The sequence below is a fragment of the Topomyia yanbarensis genome, chromosome 3 (assembly GCF_030247195.1).
Source record: "Topomyia yanbarensis strain Yona2022 chromosome 3, ASM3024719v1, whole genome shotgun sequence".
Lineage (NCBI taxonomy): Eukaryota > Metazoa > Arthropoda > Insecta > Diptera > Culicidae > Topomyia > Topomyia yanbarensis.
In genome coordinates, this window is record NC_080672.1 from 200,293,852 (window position 1) to 200,306,181 (window position 12,330).

General features: G+C 36.1%; 1 protein-coding gene across 3 annotated transcripts in view; it reads left to right on the forward strand.

Moving 5' to 3' along the window:
* Positions 1-12,330, forward strand: part of LOC131689751 (dystrophin, isoforms A/C/F/G/H) — a 1,859,985-nt gene that overhangs the window by 299,093 nt on the left and 1,548,562 nt on the right. The gene's annotated exons all lie outside the window — the stretch shown is intronic.

The following is a 12,330-nucleotide window of genomic DNA, read 5'->3' on the forward strand; positions in this document are numbered from 1 at the left end:
AGAGTGGCATTAGTGAAGATCGGCTAGGATCTGTGGTCGTATGCTGACAGGGAAGGGGGACAAACGACGCGCGCGTGGAACTGCTTGTGGCTTGCAGAGTGAATCTTTCGGTTCACTTTGTATAGAAGCCTCGATTAAAAAATTTTCTCAATAAATAGTTGTTCGGAAATTATCCCCAAAAACCTTATTCTCACTAGTATCGATAATCACGGGTCAATACATACTGAAAATTTGCCGCGTCTGTTTTAGTGAATCTAATTGAATCTAATTTTAATTTAGGTTTTTGCAAACAAACCCGTGCATCAGGTTAACGATCCTTAATATTTCCCTTCAATGTTCGATGTTATCGTTCGTATACGTGTATTTCACAAACAATCCGGTATGGAAAGTAGGAAATACTCTTTGTACAACGTATTATCACTCGATAGTATATCGTAGAAAAGAAATAGAGAAATTTGTCTGAATGATGTCGTAATAAATAGTGATCCGGACCATTATGCAGATAGGATTAGCTTTTCTAGGCAATACTCCTCCGTTCGGCTGTGTGGAGTTCAAATTGCTTTTGTTTAGAAAAAAGTAGGATACTCTCTGTAGCCGGCTACCCAGAGTTTAAAAAGAACCAAAAACTAAACAATATCTTGTCTTTTTCGAGCGATCGTATACTCAAAAACCAACTAAACTTCTACCTAATAAACCATGCTTTACAGGTCGCATCGCTTGCTTGGAGCGAATCCTAGACCTTATACCTTTTTATCAAGCGAAAGAACCAGGCGCCTTCAACAACTCCGCGAAGCTACGCATAAATTTGGAACGTCGAATTTTTGGAAGTAACGACGCCCTCTATAGAGGAAGAAAATATAACTGTAAGTAATTTAAATATTCCAAAAACTTCTTCGCATCCACAACAGAATTCGACTGAAATTTTGGTCTATTGCCAAAATTTTAATCGAATGAAAAGCCCAGCAAAAATGAAAGAAATCCAACAAAAACTAATTTCATCTTCTTTTAATATAATTCTTGGAACAGAAAGTAGCTGGGATGAAAGCGTAAGAAGCGAAGAAATTTTTGGAAATCAATTTAATGTATTTCGGCATGACCGTAATTTGTCTCTTTGTAATAAAAAGTCTGGAGGAGGAGTCATTATAGCCATAAACGCAGACTTTCCTTCAGAAGAAATAGAAACCATTAAACATATAGAATTTGAACATATATGGGCAAAAGCAGTAATATCAGGAGAAGTGCACATATTCTCCTCTGTGTACTTTCCACCTGAAAATGCTCACAAAAAATCATTTGAACTATTTTTTCAAACTGTAGAATCTATCATGTCAAACATGGAACCTGAAGTAAAACTGCATATTTATGGCGACTTTAATCAACGTAACACCAACTTCATCGTAGACATTGAAAACGAATCTATCTTACTCCCTGTCGTAGGCGAAAATGAAACACTTCAATACTTCTTTGACAAAATATCTGAATTTGGCCTGCACCAAATCAACCATGTAAAAAATAAACAAAATTCATATTTAGACCTCTTATTCACGAACTGCACTGAAGACTTCTGTGTTAATGCATCTTTAACTCCATTATGGAAAAATGAAGTATTTCACACAGCAATCGAATATTCAATTTTTATTCATCAAAACTCTTCCCCGAACGACTTGGAGTATGAGGAAGTGCCGGAATACCATAAAACTGACTTCGAAGAAGTCAAACGTAGACTATGTAGAATAAATTGGCAAACTGTATTGAGTATAGAAGGAAATGTCAACGAAGCAGTGACTAAATTCTATTTAATTGTAACTAATTTAATCTCTGGAACAGTACCAGTAAAAAGAAGAAGAAGAACTCATGGCGGCCACCAGCCTGTATGGTTCAACCAACATCTGAAAAATTTAAAAAATAGAAAGCAAAAGGCACATAAAATTTACAAGAAAGAACATAGCATTACAAATCGGCAAAACTATCTGGATATTTGCTCCCAACTCGACATAGCCATTAACACTGCACATGAAGAATATAATCGTAAAATCGAGACTGAAATCAAGACCTATCCAAAGAATTTCTTCAATTACGTGAAAACGAAATTGAAAAGTAGCAACTTTCCATCCCAAATGCATTTTGACGGACATGTAGGAAATAACAATACTGAAATTTGCAATTTATTTGGAAAATTCTTTCAAGAAGTCTATACTTCATATTCCGAAACAGACCGCGACCGCGACTACTTTTCATTTATACCTGAATTTTCAAATGACATTGCCGTCCACGAACTATCTGAACACGAAATTACCACTGCACTAAAAAACTTGGACGCATCAAAAGGACCTGGACCGGATGGAATAGCACCAATATTTTTAAAAAATCTAGCAGAAGAATTCACTCTACCACTACTACATATTTTCAACATGTCACTGAAAAACGGAACATTCCCAGAAATATGGAAATCATCCTTTTTAGTTCCAATTTTTAAATCAGGCGCTAAATCGGACATCCGAAACCATCGTGGGATTGCCATTATATCATGCATTCCAAAATTATTCGAAAAACTAGTAAATGACAAAATATTTCAGCAAATCAAAAATCAAATAACAAGCAAGCAGCATGGCTTTTATAAAGGCCGCTCAACAACATCAAACCTTTTAGAATTTGTAACATTTACTGTAAATGCAATGGACAATGGCAACCATGTGGAAACACTCTACACAGACTTTAGTAAAGCATTCGACCGTATTGACATACCTTTATTACTCTTCAAACTGCAAAAATATGGCATAGAAAATAAACTATTGAAATGGCTCGAATCATATTTAACGAAACGTCAACAAACAGTTCGCTTTCAGAATATACTCTCGGAACCAATTTTCTGTCACCTCTGGCGTACCCCAGGGTTCCCACTTAGGCCCTCTTCTTTTTATTTTGTACGTTAATGACATTACCTTTATGCTCAAACATCTTGAAGTGCTTATATATGCAGATGACATGAAACTTTTCATGGAAATAAGAAATGTCAAAGACACTGAAATATTCCAAAACGAAATAAATATATTCCACATGTGGTGTAGCAAAAGTCTACTCCAACTTAATGTAAAGAAATGCAACTCAATAACCTTCAGCAGAAAAATTTCAAATGTTCCCATAGACATACACTTAGGCAACCAACTTGTAGAAAAATTCAAAATTGTACGAGATTTAGGCGTAATCTTAGACTCCAAGCTCACATTTGTAGAACATTATAATACAATAATAAATAAAGCAAATAGTATGCTGGGCTTTATTAAACGTTTCACCTACAATTTTGAAGACCCTTACACAATAAAATCATTATACAATACATATGTCAGGCCAATTTTGGAATATTGCAGCATAGTATGGAACCCATACACTGTCCTGTACGAAGAACGCATCGAATCAGTCCAAAAACAATTTATTTTGTACGCGCTTCGTAAACTAAACTGGACGACATTTCCTCTTCCATCGTATAAAGCACGTTGCATGCTCATTAATATACAAACACTCAAAGAACGCCGCGAATTTGCCATGCTTTACTTTATCAACGACATTATTTCTCAACGTGTACAATCCGAATCATTACTTTCGCAATTAAAATTTTATGTACCTAGCCGACAACTAAGAACTCGTAATTTATTCCAAGAACCATCTTTTAGGACAAACTATGCTAAAAATAGCCCCATCGATAGAATGATGCGTCATTATAATGAAAATTGTGTAATAATTGACCTTTCCATGTCTAGAAAACAAATCAAATATGAACTAAACCGTAGAAATAATGTATAGTATATAAGTAAATATTGTAAAACCATTCTATGTAGTCTACATATGCTTGACGAAAATAAATAAAAATAAAAAAAAAATAAAAATACCCTTCCAAACCACCAACTCCGCGACACCTATGGAAGAGTCTGATGAGTCGTCTACCTTCCGTTAAGTAGGTGAAGCATCAAAACTTCCCGTCTACCTTATCCTTTATCCTTCCACGTGAACGATGGAGATGGGGGCGGCCGGCAATGATGGCTATCATGCTGTTGAGGTTTTAATATGGGTCGGATTGGTATGAATTCCTACTTACCACTTCCTAAGCAACTCTTATTAGATAATCAGCAGTCAAACATGATGAAATCAGTGTGAAATCCGCCAAAATCATCGTCACAACGCAACGCAACGCAAGTCTTTGTTTATTGTTTTCCTTTATTTATATTGTTTGATCTAATTTAACTAACTGCGAAGAAATCTAGATTGTTTGTGGGTAGTAAGGGAAAAAACTAGGTACATAGTGGGGATAATTATATTTAAATATTTATTGTTTTCAGGAAATGATAAATATGGTCATGTATGTAAGATCTCGTAAAGCGGAGATATCACGAACAGGAACATAGGTTGGTTTTCTTCTGGCTCGTAAGGAGTCTATTAATTGGGATCTGGCATCACGATATTCAGTGCAAGACCAAACAACATGTTCAATGTCTTCGTAATCCTCTCCGCAAGCACATTGATTATCTTCTGCGATCCCAATACGGTGGAGATGCGCATTCAACATATAATGATTGGACATGAGCCTACACATCACACGAATGAAGTTTCGACTTACATCCAACCCTTTGAACCATGCCTTCGTTGATACTTTAGGGATAATTGAGTGCAACCACTGTCTTAGATTTCCGTTGTCCGATGATGTACGCCAACTAGTAAGCATCCTCTGACAAGGAGCGCTATAAAATTCATTGAAGGCAATATGTCTTTCATAGATGTCACCGTCCAGTGCCCCTATGTTGGCTAAATTATCCGCTCTCTCATTACCCGGTGTGGAGCAATGAGCGGGAATCCATACTAAGGTGAATTGATAAGATTTATTTGTTAATTTAGTCAAGTATTCTCGTATCTTCTTCAAAAAGAACGAAGCGTGATTATCAAGCTTTAATGAGCTTAGTGCCTTAATAGTGCTGAGGCTATCTGTGAGGACGAAATAATGGCTCGGGAGTAAAGTAACAATAATTTCCAGACTATAGTGAACTGCTGCTAGTTCGGCTGTGTAAACAGAGGCAGGTTCTGCAAGCTTGAAAGAGATCGAGGTGTTATTCTTGAAAATACCGAAGCCAGTGGTCTCATTGATTCGTGACCCATCAGTGCAGAACATTTTATGACAGTCAATGAGTTGGTATTTACTTATCAATATTTTAGGGATCTCCAGAGAGCGCAAGTGATCCGGGATTCCACGAATTTCCTCTTGCATGGACGTGTCGAAAAATAAAGTGGAATCGGGAGTATCTAGTCATAACATAACATAACTAGAAGGCGTTATTTCTTGTGGCATGTGATTGAAGTACACTGTCATAAATCTGGTTTGGGGTTGAAGCTCGACCAGTCTTTCAAACTTTTCAATTACCAGTGGATTCATAGCCTCACATCGTATAAGTAAACGAGAGGAGAGATCCCAGAATCGATCTTTTAAGGGAAGAACTCCCGCTAGTACTTCAAGACTCATCGTATGTGTCGATTGCATGGAACCTAAGGCGATTCATAAACAACGATACTGTATTCGTTCTAATTTAATAATGTGAGTGTTTGCAGCTGAACGGAAACAAAAGCACGCATATTCCATTACTGAAAGTATCGTTGTTTGATGCAATCTTATCACGTTACTGGGATGAGCACCCCACCAAGATCCGGTTATTGTTCGGATAAAATTTATCCTTTGTTGGCACTTCTTTATCAGATACCTAATGTGGCCTCCCATGTAACTGCGAAGAAATCTAAATTGTTTGTGGGTAGCAAGGGAAAAAACTAGGAAAATAGTGGGGATAATTATATTTAAATATTTATTGTTTTCAGGAAATGATAAATATGGCCCATGTATGTAAGATCTCGTAAAGTTAGGATATCACGAACAGGAACATAGGGTGGTTTTCGGCTGGCTCGTAAGGAGTCTATTAATTGGGATCTGGCTTCACGATATTCAGTGCAAGACCAAACAACATGTTCAATGTCTTCGTAACCCTCTCCGCAAACACATTGATTATCTTCTGCGATCCCAATATGGCGGAGATGCGCATTCAACCTATAATGGTTGGATATAAGCCTGGACATCACACGAATGATGTTTCGACCTACATCCAACCCTTTGAACCATGCCTTCGTTGATACTTTAGGGATAATTGAGTGCAACCACCGTCCCAGATCTTAATTGTCCCATGATGTTTGCCAACTAGTAAGCGTCTTCTGACGAGGAGCGCTATAAAATTCATTGAAGGCAATATGTCTTTCATAGATGTCACCGTCCAGTGCCCCTATGTTGGCTAAATTATCCGCTCTCTCATTACCCGGTATGGAGCAATGAGGGGGAATCCACACTAAGGTTTATTTGATTTATTTGTTAATTTAGTCAAGTATTCTCGTATCTTCTTCAAAAAGAACGGAGCGTGATTATCAAGCTTTAATGAGCTTAGTGCCTTAATTGTGCTGAGGCTATCTGTGATGATGAAATAATTGCTCGTAAAGCAAAGTATCAATAATTTCCAGACTATAGTGAACTGCTGCTAGTTCGGCTGTGTAAACAGAGGCAGGTTCTGCAAGCTTGAAAGAGATCGAGGTATTATTGTTGAAAATACCGAAGCCAGAGGGCCTCATTGATTCGTGACCCATCAGTGTAAAAAAATTTATGGCAGTCAATGTGTTGACTTATGAATTTACTATGTATGTATTTACTTATGAATATTTTAGGGATCTCCAGAGAGCGCAAGTGATCCGGGATTCCACGAATTTTCTCTTGCATGGACGTGTCGAAAAATAAAGTGGAATCGGGAGTATCTAGTATATTAACACATGTCATAACAGAACTAGAAGGCGTTATTTCTTGTGACGTGTGATTGAAGTACATTGTCATGAATCTGGTTTGGGATTGAAGCTCGACCAGTCTTTCAAACTTTTCAATTACCAGTGGATTCATAACCTCACATCGTATAAGTAAACGAGAGGAGAGATCCCAGAATCGATCTTTTAAGGGAAGAACTCCCGCTAGTACTTCAAGACTCATCGTATGTGTCGATTGCATGGAACCTAAGCCGATTCGTAAACAACGATACTGTATTCGTTCCAATTTAATAACGTGAGTGTTTGCAGCCGAACGGAAACAGAAGCACCCATATTCCATTACTCGTTGTTGTATCGTTGTTTGATACACCAGGATCCGGTTATTGTTCGGATATAAATTATTCTTTTTTGGCACTTCTTTATCAGATACCTAATGTGGCCTCCCCATTTATCTTGTAGCATGTTCACTAGACTGGTTCAATTTTTAACTTTTAGCTCCACCAGGCTTTACTGATTCCTTTTATGGCCCTTAGTAATTGTGCAAATTTTGGTACCGATCGATTGTGTCTACGGACCCTCCAAAAATTCCAAAGTTTATAAGGAAATTAGTATGGAAAGTCGGTGAAAATTAAAAATAAATTCATAAAAAATCACCTCATCAATCAATTCAAACTATATATTTCTAAAGGTATTTTTCTACTGAACACATTCGTGGAACATTGTAAGTTTGTGAAAATTCGCTGAGAAAAGTTATTAACTAAAGAAGCAGCATGGCTTCAAAATAAGTGTTACATAGCAGTGAATTGTGCGGTCAAAAATACAAATTTGAATTCATTTCATTTCGTGCGAACTTGTGTGTGATAGGATGGTAAGATTAAATAATGTGAAGGTAAGGTTAAAAATGTGTGATAAAAAGCTGCAGAGCAACGCATTCGCTCGGCACGCCGCACAGTGTCGCCTATCCGGACAAAACCGCAAAATTTTATTTTGGATATTTCATGATTTAACATTTTTCTCTGTTTCTACATTGGTCTAATAGTCTTCTCAAAATTTTAGGTCTCGAGGACGAAAAATATTTTTTTACAGGACTTCAAAGGTGAAATAGATGATCAATTCTGGAAAAATTGTATTGAAACCTGTATTATTCAAATGAATATATCTTTTAGTTAAGATTCCGATCGGGGTCAAACATCATTTGAAAGGTTACTCGTTGGACTTATACTTGTCATTCGATTAAGTCCATACAAGCCATTCTTCTCGCTTAAATATGTAGAACAAATAATAAATCGTGCATTAAATTTAAATTATAATGTTCAAAGTGGTTGTACTTTTTTGAAACAGTTCAGAAAGATTGCTTGTAGTTAATGACACTTGAAAATTAGTGTACTTTCCGAAAATGAATGTCTTGTTTTGCCCCTTTTTAACCAGAGATATGAAAAATGGTGATTTTTCATAATATGTCTGAAGGAGATGCATGGTATTGTGTAATCACCCAGGGTTCGTAATATAATTTATTATTGTCTCTCAGCATTATCAACGATTGAAAAATGTGTATTCTGCTAAAAATCACCACAGCAATTTTTTTGAAAATAAATTTTCAGATATACTTTATATACGTAAATTTTGAATTTTTGAACCACCCTAAGTCCCAAAATTTTGAAGCAAAAAAAATGAAAAATTAACATCAAATATGAATTCAGCGCCACAAAATTACCCCAATGGAAAATTTTCATCAAATTCGGGTCACTTTTGAAGTTTTGTCCCACTTTTGTATGGAAGGTGATCACTGTGTGCCGCCCGTCTCGTTTGCCACCATGCTGACCCCACGTTCCGGCTTCCAAAGTTCCCGACGCTTCTGATAAAAGGTCGAAAGGAAGCAGCAAAACCATCAACGCGCTTCGTTAGAGCGACGGCCGTCTTTATCGTCGAAAAGTCTGCCAAATTCAACACCCGGTAGGCAAAGACCTAAATAGCGTCATCATTGCGACGCCATTGTAAACGCTTTCGTCGACATCGCTACTTTGTTTTGCGATAGGAATTCGGTGCCGAAGCCGCAATACCAGTGGGCACCCAGCTGAGATACAGCTCTGCTAGATCGACGCTGTTCCAGAAATAACGCATGTGAGTAAAAATAAATCGTTGATCCGTGCACGTAGATCCATACACATAAAACTCAAACATTGGGAAGCTTTCTTTGCTGCTCGAAAGCTAAAGCCAAGCGCGCATCTGTACTGCTCAGCGCAGCTTTATCCGCTAGAAACTTTGACCGCACTTAAGTAGACTGAAAGGGGAAAGCTAGAAAGAGAGGCAAGGAACCGGAAACATGTAAATATATTCGTAATAAAACATAGGTTAAGAATAAATGCCGTATTTCAATCCGTCCAATAAAATGTTTTTCTGTTAGTTAGTGTTACCTGAAATGTTTGTATTTTTATGTTGATTAGCTTTCCCGTGTAGTGAATTTGGCCCAAAAAGATTTCTCACGTTTCGCGTCGTTTTCCGTAGATTCCAATTTTCTTTGTGTTTGTGTTACTCCGATGGGCTATCGAGAATTACTCCCCACTACTACCTACAAAGCGAGAGGGAAAGCGTGTACGATTGAGTTCTGCCTGTGATGATAATTGTTTTTTTAGTGCATGAACTTTCGCGTCGGTATAACGATCATTTCTCTTGCATCTTTGCTAAAATAGTAGTGGCTCCATCTATACGCGAAATGGAGTACATCTTTCACATTTTGTGTTTACCTACCGTTCCTTTGCGCCATTTCGGGATCAATTTCATTAACCTGCACTGAGGTTAGGTTTCATTCTGGGCAATTCTAACCTGAGGAGTGGTCTTCTTCGGGGGTGGCGCTAAAGCTACTCGTTTAAAACGTCCTGAGGTCGCTACTTTGTTTTGCGATAGGAAGTCGGTGCCGAAGCCGAAATACCAGTGGGCAACCAGCTGAGATACATCTCTGCTAGATCGACGCTGTTCCAGAAATAACGCATGTGAGTACATTGATCCGTGTACGTAGATCCATACATACACAAAACTCAAACCTTGGGAAGCTTTCTTTGCCGCTCGAAAGCTAAAGCCAAGCGCGCATCTGTACTGCTCAGCGCAGCTTTATCCGCTAAATCCGTGCGGTCAAAATTAGGTAGACAGAAAGGGGAAAGCTAGAAAGAGAGGGAAGGAACCGGAAACATGTAAATATATTCGTAATAAGACCTAGGTTAAGAATAAATGCCGTATTTCAATCCGTCCAATAAAATGTTTTTCTGTTAGTTAGTGTTACCTGAAATGTTTGTATTTTTATGTCGATTAGCTTTCTCGTGTAGTGAATTTGGCCCGAGAAGATTTCTCACATTTCGCGTCGTTTTCCGTAGATTCCAATTTTCTTTGTGTTTGTGTTACTCCGATGGGCTATCGAGAATTAGTCCCCACTACTACCTACAAAGCGAGAGGGAAAGCGTGTACGATTGAGTTCTGCCTGTGATGATAATTGTTTTATTAGTGCATGAACTTTCGCGTCGGTATAACGATCGTTTCTCTTGCGTCTTTGCTAAAATAGTAGTGGCTCCATCTATACGCGAAACGGAGTACATCTTTCACATTTTGTGTTTACCTACCGTTCCTTTGCGCCATTTCGGGATCAATTTCTTTAACCTGCACTGAGGTTAGGTTTCATTCTGGGCAATTCTAACCTGACGAGTGGTCTTCTTCGGGGGTGGCGCTAAAGCTACTCGTTTAAAACTTCCTGAGGAGCGTTTTGGTAGACGGAAACCGTAAACGATCATTTGGCCCGCTACAACCTTAAGAATCTAACCAAATTCCAAGGTATTTGAATGTTAGGACTTAGGCTATCGTTCTATGCACCCAAGTCTCTGTACGAACGAAGCGCGTGGCGGTACGTTTTTCGCGCGCAAGGCGCGATTACAAAATTCATATCTCCGTAAGTATTTAATTGCGCACTCCCAAATTTTTATGGCATCAAGAAAAATGATTTTCCTATTTCACACAATAAACCTGTTTTAATCCACCTAGCGGTGCAATTGTGCCTTTCTCATTTCTCTAAACTATGGCACAGAGGCTTTTTATGTTCAACATAATTGTGGAAATGTCCATTACATTCTTAGTACACTTTGCACTTATACACAATGGCATGCCAGCCACGAACTTGATGAGCTACGTGTCGACGGTGAAACACTTGAAACAAAAAAATATCATACTCCATTAGCATAATCAGCATTAGATCAATGTTATCTGCTTGCAAACTATGTATGTGAGGAGGGCGAGAGTCCCATGAACGAACGACTCCCCAGCTTAAATTGGTATGCTTTGTAATATAGTGGTGGTTTAAAGATGATGGGGTTGAAAGGGAGGGGTATGAGGTGGTGGTCTGAGCGGTGATTTAAGGAGATTTTTAAAGGAGGGGAGTGAACAGTAGAGGGGGGGGTGTAACCCCTCTCCGTAAACCATCAACTACGCCCCTGTTAAAATCCAGAAACCTTATGCGAGTTGAAAAAAAAATTTCAGATTAGGTTGACGTTTTTCAGAGTGATTGCATAACCTTTCTATATGAGAAAGGCAAAAAAGAAAAAAATCATGTCCAAGTTTGAAAAAAATCAATATGTTTTAAATTTTTCAAAATTATCCATGAAACCAATACGTTGAGTAATTTTTAACATACTTCATCCGAAAGCTATGTAAATGGCGCACATTTCATGTTTTGGGTACTTTCTGGCACCTTCTTTACTTTTGACAGTACGAGCGATTGAAAAAAGTAGGTTTTTTTTTAAATGGTGAAATTCAACACAAAAAATCTCGAAAGTCTCGCCTACTATGTTGAACTAAAAAAATACGTGTCGAATATTTTTGACTACTAAACCGAGAAAATTTTTTATCTGGGCAAAAAAAAATTTGTGGCAAATTTTGCGTGAAATGCCCCATATATATATATATATATATATATATATATATATATATATATATATATATATATATATATATATATATATATATATATATATATATATATATATATATATATATATATATATATATATATATATATATATATATATATATATATATATATATATATATATATATATATATATATATATATATATATATATATATATATATATATATATATATATATATATATATATATATATATATATATATATATATATATATATATATATATATATATATATATATATATATATATATATATATATATATATATATATATATATATATATATATATATATATATATATATATATATATATATATATATATATATATATATATATATATATATATATATATATATATATATATATATATATATATATATATATTATATATATATATATATATATATATATATATATATATATATATATATATATATATATATATATATATATATATATATATATATATATATATATATATATATATATATATATATATATATATATATATATATATATATATATATAT